The sequence below is a fragment of the Octodon degus genome, unplaced genomic scaffold, assembly GCF_000260255.1.
Source record: "Octodon degus isolate 3935 unplaced genomic scaffold, OctDeg1.0 scaffold00129, whole genome shotgun sequence".
NCBI classification, from domain to species: domain Eukaryota; kingdom Metazoa; phylum Chordata; class Mammalia; order Rodentia; family Octodontidae; genus Octodon; species Octodon degus.
The window spans coordinates 3,068,403-3,077,168 of NW_004524705.1; the positions used below are offsets into that span (position 1 = coordinate 3,068,403).

At 45.4% G+C, this 8,766-nt stretch overlaps 1 pseudogene; it reads left to right on the forward strand.

The window, feature by feature from the left end:
- Positions 1 to 1,368: 1,368 nt before the first annotated feature.
- LOC101580943 lies at positions 1,369 to 8,228 on the forward strand (annotated as a pseudogene).
- Positions 8,229 to 8,766: the final 538 nt, after the last annotated feature.

Consider the following 8,766-nt stretch of genomic DNA (forward strand, 5'->3'; position numbering starts at 1 on the left):
TCGAGGTCTCCACCTGCAGCGGCCATGTGCTCACGGAGGACTGGCCATTCAGTTGTTGAAAGTCTTGGTTCATTTAGCTACACGAAGGGGATAAGACTTCGTAGACTTATTGTGAGGTGTTTTTTTTTTTTTTTTTTTTTTTTTTTATCATGACTATGAAGCCAAGTATCTGACACAGTTATGTTAGAAACAACACAATTATTAGCACATTTTTATTAGTTACCCTTTTTCATTTGAGCACTTAAATCAGAAAGTATACTTCAGTGTCCCTCCCGATGGAGTTGCCGTTTTTGCCAGCGTTGCCATTCACCTCCACCAGTGGTTAGTCAACATCCTCCGTACCAGGGCCGGGTCTCCACACAGTCCCCTCGACGTCTTGCTGAAAACACAGCTTCCTGGGCCCCACTTCCAGTGCTGCTGCTTCAGAAATCTGTGGTGCGCCTGCCACTTAGCACCTCCAACCAGTTTCCAGATGGCACTGATGCTGCCCACCAGGGAGTCACGCTGCGAGGACCACGTGCTCACACAGGGTTGGCAGGCTCTTTCTATGAAGTACCAGACAGTAAATATTTCAAAAGCAGTCACAGACAATATGCAGACAAATGGCTGGAGCTGTTATTTTGATCATTTTATGTACACTGAAATTTGAATTTCATATGATTTTCAAGCCAGGAGATCTTCTTTTTGATGCTTGAAATGTTTTAGAACATGAACACCTGAGCTTGCAGCCCAATCAGAACCAGCCCTGGGCCATATTTGCCCTGGTACCCTAGGGCAAATATCCCTCTTCTGCACGGTGGAGGCACAGGCTCCTCCCTGCCCAGTTGGGGGCATGGCCTGTCTCTTTCCCCTGGGAATAGCCTGTGCCCAACAGTTACGCCACCTCGACTAGGATTCCGCCAGCAGAAGCCGATATTCCCAGAGAGCCATCCACCATGCGTGGTTCTCCTAGGAGGTGCTGCTACTGGTTCCGATTTGTCGGCCTCTTTCAGAGCATAAACTTTGTTCTTTGTAGTAGAAGCAGTTAGTTTTCTTTCTATGATTGAGATTTATTTATTTATTTATTTTCTGGCAAATGTAAACTGATTTTAAATTGATTTTTCTTTGGAAAAACTTTTTTCCCCCATTGGTTATGGCCTTGTGATTTGGAAGAGTGAGGCTAATTCAAGCATTAGATTTCTGTAATAACAGCTATCCGCTCAGGAATAAATACGTGATCTCATTCAGGCGCATGAAATGCGAAGGGACTTTCGTTGGGTAAGTTTATTGTGTTTTTTTTTTTTTCGGAACTGGGGATTGCACTCAGGCCCCCACCTCCCCAGCCCCTGAATGTTTCTATGAGTGGAATAAAAATGCGATGCACGCCCCATGCCATCCACAGGACGTCATATCCGCACGATCCGACGCTGGCAACCTCGAGCTCTCCCACGATGTCAGCACGACCACGACCCTTACACGCTGCAAAATGACGACGCTGCATCAGCGCACCACGACACGCGCCTGCAGGAGACTCCAGAGCGGCTCAGCAACCAGCAGGAAGGCCGGGATCCGTGTATTCAAAGCAAAGGGGAGCATTTTGGGGGGAGATGAATTGTCTTTTACTGTAATACATTTTAGGGTCATTTTAAACATTCATGGTAGTTTTTGGTGTGAGCTTCCAGAGTTTGAACGTCTTTTAAAACCCGCATCATGGAAACTTCCTGCCAGCGCTTGTGTTATGAGGCTGGGCCTGCTGAGAGAGGCTTAGGTCATGAGGGCTCCAGCCCAGGAAAGGGCCGATGCTGTCTAAAGCAGCTGCAGGCTCTCTTCTGCAGTCGCTCAGTCCCTCTTCTCCTGCTCTTCCTCCTCCTGTCCCCTCCCCACCCACTTTCTCCACTTCCTCCTCCTTTCTGCCTTTTCCCATGGGATAACAGCATAACAGGTCCCCATCAGACTCTCTTTCTCAACCTTGGACTCATCAGCCCAGGAGCCAATAAATTTTATGCTAATCATAGGTTAGGGAGTCGCAGGTATTGTGCTTATCACCACAAAACGCACTAAGGTACAAGCATCATGCACAATTTAAGGACTGCTACTCACACATTGCTACTCCAAGTCCTTACTTCTCCCTTCTGTGACCTCATGAGCTGCAGCTTGGAAGACCAACCTGGAAACTACAGGATGTGCCGCCCGGAGGCAGGACTCCAGGCACAAGAACAGAGATTGGGTGCGGGCAGACATGGGCTCCATTTTCTGTTCTGCTCTCTTTATTTTACTTACCACGGATAAGTTGCTTAACTCACAAGCTCCAACTCCTTTAAATAGAATAATAGCCCTACTAATCTCTGCAGGCATTTTTAGGCTTAAGAAACGGTGCCCTGGGGCTGGGGAGATAGGTCCGAGACATAAGCCCCTACTTGGAAAGCAAAGGCCAGAGTTCGATCCCTGGACCCACATGCCAATCTGGAAAGTGCGGGCCCAGAACCCAGCCGCGCCTGCAATCTCAGCACTTGGGAAGTTGAGACAGGAGGATCACTGCAACTTTGAGATCAACCTGGGGGTTACAAAAATGAACACAATGCCAGCCCAAACTGCATAACAAGACTGTCTCAAAAAGAAAGAAAAAACGAAGGGAAAACAAAAAAGTAATGGTGCCCTGGAAATGTTTCTCGCAGTTCCTGGCACTGTAAATGCTCAAATGGTAACTGTGATTAGAGTTCTTCATAAAATTATTTGATTTAAGCGACTATCAAGAACTTCCGAAGACCTTCCTCTCTCCTTCTCAGTAGGTACACTTCCACTAGCATTACACCTAGGAGTCAAGGATGAAGGGACAAGTTAGAACATTTCTGTGATCACAAGTACCACTAATTTAATGAAGCTGTTGGTGTGGCAGAATGAAATGGTTTCTTCAGTCTTGAATCAAAAGACCAGTTGGGGAGTGGAGGGATTTTCAAGGCAGGCTGGCAAAAATTATAAGCATCCTTTGATTCCCTGTCGCATACTGTTTCTCACTGCAGATCGAGGACCAGTGACATATCTAGAAACATCTGGGCGCTCTCCGTGAGTTTCCAGGATCCCTCCCTGAACGAACTTGAGCACAAGCATCTTGCCTGGTGGCAGAGTGTAAGACACTCATTCTCCCCCACCGAGGCTGTTTCCTGCTCAGGGCCAAGGGCCACAGGCCAGCACTCGTTCTGGAGCACGGCGGTGCCTGGCCCAGCCCTGCCAGTGGCGGCTGAGTGCCAGCTAACTCCCGCATCTTCCCCAAGTCAGGCCATTCGTGTGCACTGTGCCCAGCAAAACCATACCTTAAGTCATGTTTAGAACAGTTATAAAGTAAAGGGATGAGCAGCAGAATCAGGTCCATTTTGCCTCAAATGCCTTTTCTTTGTTTCTACGATGAGCCAGGGCCAACAGCTAAAGTGCATAAGAGGCAAAGGTGTGACCTTTGGCAGCAGGATGTTACGGTGTCCTGCAAGGGTGTTTCACTCTGCTCCTGTGTGTGCACCTGAGGCCTGCCCACCTTCACAAGTGTGGGAGCCCTGGTGCTTCGCTCCGATTCACCTTCACTTGCTCCCAGTAAACCTTGCCTCAGGACACTGTGTACGCAGAGCTGCAGATGACAACTATTTGGTTTTGCCAGTGGGGGGGGTCAGTCTTGCAAGTATGACTATCTCCTTGTTGTCTTGGAGAACATAGTGCTTTCCTCCTTTCTCCTCTGTAGCGCAAGTCTCTAGTCCCTACTTTGTCTGAATTTCCACTTTTCAAGCGTGGGCTGCTTTGCTCTCTATCCATACTCACTGAGGACAAGGACACACAACAAGTAGTTCCTTGCCCAGCTGTTCTGCATTTCAACCCTTTCCTGTAGATGAAGACCTTGCTGCTCTGTAAATCGTGGTACAAAACAAGGCCCTCTGTCTTCTGTAGAAAAGGAGCACCAGAAATGTTCTGCTCATTGCTTGGAAACGAGGGGTCCATCGCAAAATCTGACCTTGACCAGTGGAGAACTGGCACTGGAGTAAGTTGAAGTATCAGTCCCAGTTTTTCAGCCCATTTGGTGCTCAGGACTTCTGGATATGATTTCAGAGCTCTGCACTAGATGTGGAATGTTTTTCATGACTTGGGACCTGTTGTGACTTTGTCACTGGAATGTGATGAGATGCGATGCCCTGCTGCGTTGAACGTCTGCCATCAGTATGAGGAAAGTGTCAGGTAAACACGTGGATTGCAGAAGAATGAGACTGGCCTTCACCCGGAAGTTTGGAGCCGGTGACAGCCTTAATAAACTCACCACCACTTGATGCACTGACACCCACTGGCAAGAACAAATGGTTGTCAGCTGAAGTTCTGATTTGGGCATAGTTTGGGTTTGCATCACTAATGTGGCAAGAAGCAACTGATTCAGTCTTGGGACTTGATACACAGGGATGAGATGGAGCAGAATGTATGTTACAAGTAGAGATTCCACATTCAGGGTCAAGCAGTAGAGTGACTGAGACAAGATCCAGGGTCATGAGCACAGTGGCATGGACAAGGCTGTGGCCGCCCAGCTTTGCCTGCTTCACTGCATTTCAGGGCTGCTCTACAAGGCGGAGGCCATCCTCTCACAAGTTCACTTCCTGCATACTCTAGCCAGAGCAGAGCAGTAGGTGGTGTTTACTAATAAGAGCCGTTGGTGGATCACCCTTACCTTTCACTGGAGGGTATGGACTAGTGGAGAGTGGTGCCTGCCATGGGCAGGCAGCAGTGACATCAGTGTTTAGGCACAGTTCTGGTGGCAGTGGGCGGGGGAGGAGCTATCTGGAGCACTGCCAGTTCTTCTGTTTAGGCCTCTGAGGACTCCCCACGGCTTCTGTGCCTACACACAGCATTTGAATAATGGGACAGGCAAGTAGACTGAGATTCAAAAGGCGTGATCAAAGTTTCTTCTCTTTCAACCAATAACCTGTGCTCCTCATTATTATTTTTTTTTTGCAGAACCAGGGATTGAACTGGCCCTTGCGCTTGCCAGGGAAGCGCTTATTCCACTGAGCCATCTTCCCGGCCCCATGCTCCTCATAATTTGCAAACCAATACAATGCCTCATCAGCCTTGCTGGTCACCCACCATCTAACTGTTCATATTTGGAAGCCTTCTGGCATGCTGAGGACCAGGGAGAAGAGGGTACAAGTCACTGAGTGAAAAAAATGCTTCCAGGGGATAGCATGCATCCTACTTCGTGCATTTCTTCATAAACTGTTTTCAGTAATTAACACATGGAAAGAACATTTCTGAATGTTCAAAGCCAAACTTAGCGACCACGAAATAATTCCAGTACAGATTTCCTGCTTTTCTTACTAGTTGTCTTTTTTTCCCCTTTTCTCTCTTTCCTTCCTTCCTTCTTTCCTCTCTTTCATTCTTTCTTTCCTTCTTTCTTTCTGGGGTGTGTGTGTGTGTGTGTGTGTGTGTGTGTGTCTTTTTTCTCAGAAAGGCTTTGATTTTTCCAAAGTTTTAAAGTACACATGATTGGATGTATAATAAATGCCAGATTCTCCAGAATTTTAATGTGAATGGAGCCATGCTGGCCATTATTGTCATATACAAAATAGACAGGGAAATTTATAAAGGTGAAACTTTTGTGCCATGTAATTTTTTTTTTTTTTGAAGATAGGTAGAATTGGGTTTCATCACTCAAAAAATAAGTTTACTTGGCATTAATTTTTACTTAATGAATGAAAGGCATTTATTTCTGGGAATGGGATCACTCTATTGTATATGTAAAACTTTCATTGACTAGTATATACATTTTAAGTTTATTATCTTTTGTCTTTACACAAAACCCTTGGCAGACCATCCTTAATGCATATATTTTGGAGATAAGTCTGTTTCTTGTCAGTTCTAAATGTAAATGATTTGCTTCTCTTGATGGTTGAAAATGCTTGAAGTTAGCACATTAGAGGTAAATCCAGTCCATTTGTGCTTCTTCAAAGAATAAGGAATTTATATGAGAGATGGGAGTTTACCACACAGAGCTCACATTCAGGGTCTCCCAAAGCAAACAGGAGCAATCGCTCTTTAAGACTTAATTCACAGGAAACGTCTAGTTTGAGAAAGTGAGTGTGAGGAAAGTAGAAAAGGAGATGGAGCAACAAATTAGAATGGTGGGCTTCCCATTCCCACAGAGCAGAACGGGAGAAAGCAGCAAAGCAAATCCTTACACATCTGACGGTCTGAAGTGTCAAGCATGTATGTATATAAAGTTAAACATGAAATACAAACATACACACTTGCCATATAGATTTCCACCATGAAAATACAGGCATAAAAAGACAAGAAATCACTGTTATTTCTACCCACGAGGTGAAATCATGTAGAAACACACTGGTATACGTGTTTATAGTTGCTTTCTTGTGAATGTGTGTGTGCATGTCTGACCAGATACACCGAAACAACTCTAACACTAAGGAACTGCTGTTTACAAAGTAGTTTGTAACATTGTATCACTTAAATAGGTGAATCACTTTTTTATGTAAAAGATTTACTTGCTTATGTATGTTTAGTCACTGTATACATATTCCATTTTGCAGAATTAAAAAAAAAAAAAAAAAAAGAGAATGCTACCAGAACTTGGTAAACCAGTTCCCTCCTAACTCCCATGGTACATGGCACCCTGGTCCCTTCGGGCTCGGGGGAAAGCTGGAAGCAATGGCCCTGTGCCAGCCAGCCACAGCGTCTTCTGGCTGTTGTGTCTGGGGTTGCTCTGTCGCCCACATGGCCCCTGGTACACCAACAGCCCCGGCTCACTTCTCGAGCTCCTGATTCCCAATAACTAATTTCTTTTTTGAGCCTGCGAATATCAGCTTCCACTCGGAGAGCTTTAAAAATATAGTCGCCTTTCTCAGTTTTGTCCACTGTCCTGCAACACAGAATAGACCTGGATTTAGATACCTCAAGCAGCTGATGCCCGGAGGGGTAAAGGACTCGGGAAAAGGCAGAGGACTGTTTAAAATGTGCTGCTTATTTGCTCCACAAAAGGCTTATAGGATACAAATGGTTGTTTTTAGAAGTGTGATTTCAGGTTCTTCCAGGAAAGGGGAAGTGGGAGCTGTTTCTAAGGGGCCCTATAACCAGAAGCAAGCAAAGCTTTTGTTTACATCTCGAACTTACCCTGAACAAAAGTTCTGCTTATGCAGCTCTAAGTGGAAATTTTGGAGACCCTTTTACCTCGAGTACATGTGTGATATAAATTGATCCCGAGAGGCCACTGTTTATGTAAGTCATTTCCAGAATGGAAACAGTGTAAACATCCAGAAACAGACGCCCAAGTCAGATTGCATTCTACAGTGCAATACTCTCCCAATTATTTTTATAATGGCGTTAGGAGCAAGTATCTTTACAGTTACATGGGGTGGGGCTAAAACTACCATTTTATGAAAAATAAATGGCTGATTGCCTGTTTAATAGTTGCTGTTGCTGCACTTCCCCTTCTCTCCCAGCGAGCACACGAGCGGCCAGGCCCAGCTGCAGCCACAGCACAGCGGCCGCGGTGGCACGGAGCAGCCAGACACCAAGAGAGCAAACCGAGGAAGACACAAACACCCCCCAGGAAGAAGGAGAGTAAAGTCAGCATGACCAAAACTCCACGCTCCTCTCCAGTAGCGCCAAGAGGATTCAGAAGGAGCTGGCCGACATCACTCTAAACCCTCCGCCCAAGTGCAGTGCTGGTCCTAAAGGTGAGAACATCTATGAGTGGAGATCCACCATTCTAGGACCCCCAGGATCTGTGTATGAAGGAGGTGTATTCTTTTTGGATATCACTTTTACTCCAGAATATCCCTTCAAACCTCCAAAGGTTACATTTCGGACAAGAATCTATCACTGTAATATTAACAGTCAAGGAGTTCTTTGCTTGGATATATTGAAGGATAATTGCAGCTCAGCACTATTTCTAAAGTCCTCCTTTCTACCTGCTCACTTTTTTTTTTTTTTGGCAGAACCAGGGATCGAACTCAGGCCCTTGCGCTTGCCAGGCAAGCGCTTATTCCATGAGCCATCTCCCCGGCCCATCTGCTCACGTCTTACAGACTGTAATCCTGCCGACCCTTTGGTGGGAAGTATTGCCGCTCAGTATATGACCAGCAGAGCAGAACATGACAGAACGGCCAGACAGTGGACCAAGAGATACGCTACATAAATTGAACTGAGTTTTCACAATTCTTACATTATTTGTCTGTCGCAGAAGAGAGCTGCTTATGATTTTGAAGGGGCAGGGGAGGGTGGGAGTTGGTAGAGTAGGGCATTTCTATAACATATTATTCAGTCTTATTTCCTAAGATTTTGTTGTAACTTAAGGTATCTTGCTACAGTAGACAAAATTGGCATTAGCACCTTTTACAAGTCATTTTTTTTTTTAAGAGTGATCATTTTATTTATTTTTTTAATTTTATTTATTTATGTGTGTGTGTGTGTGTGGCCAGCTCAGCCCACCAGGGGGCGGGGCCAGCTGGCATGCGGTGCTGGGGGATCGAACTGTGGTCCCTGTGCTTTGCCAAGCTTGCCCCAAGCAGGTGCTCTAGACCACTGAGCCATCTCACCAGCCCCTTACAAGTCATTAGTTCTACAATACTGGCTGAAATATAGTATGGAAAAGAATGTACACTTAAGACATTTGAATTCTATTGCTTATAGTAATTTTTAGACAGCTTAATTTCTACAGGTTACACATGGCCATTTATGTAAAGTCATTGTAAGATGGCACACTTTTTGTTTAAAAAATTGGAATTTGTTCCCTTCTTAGACGTGAAC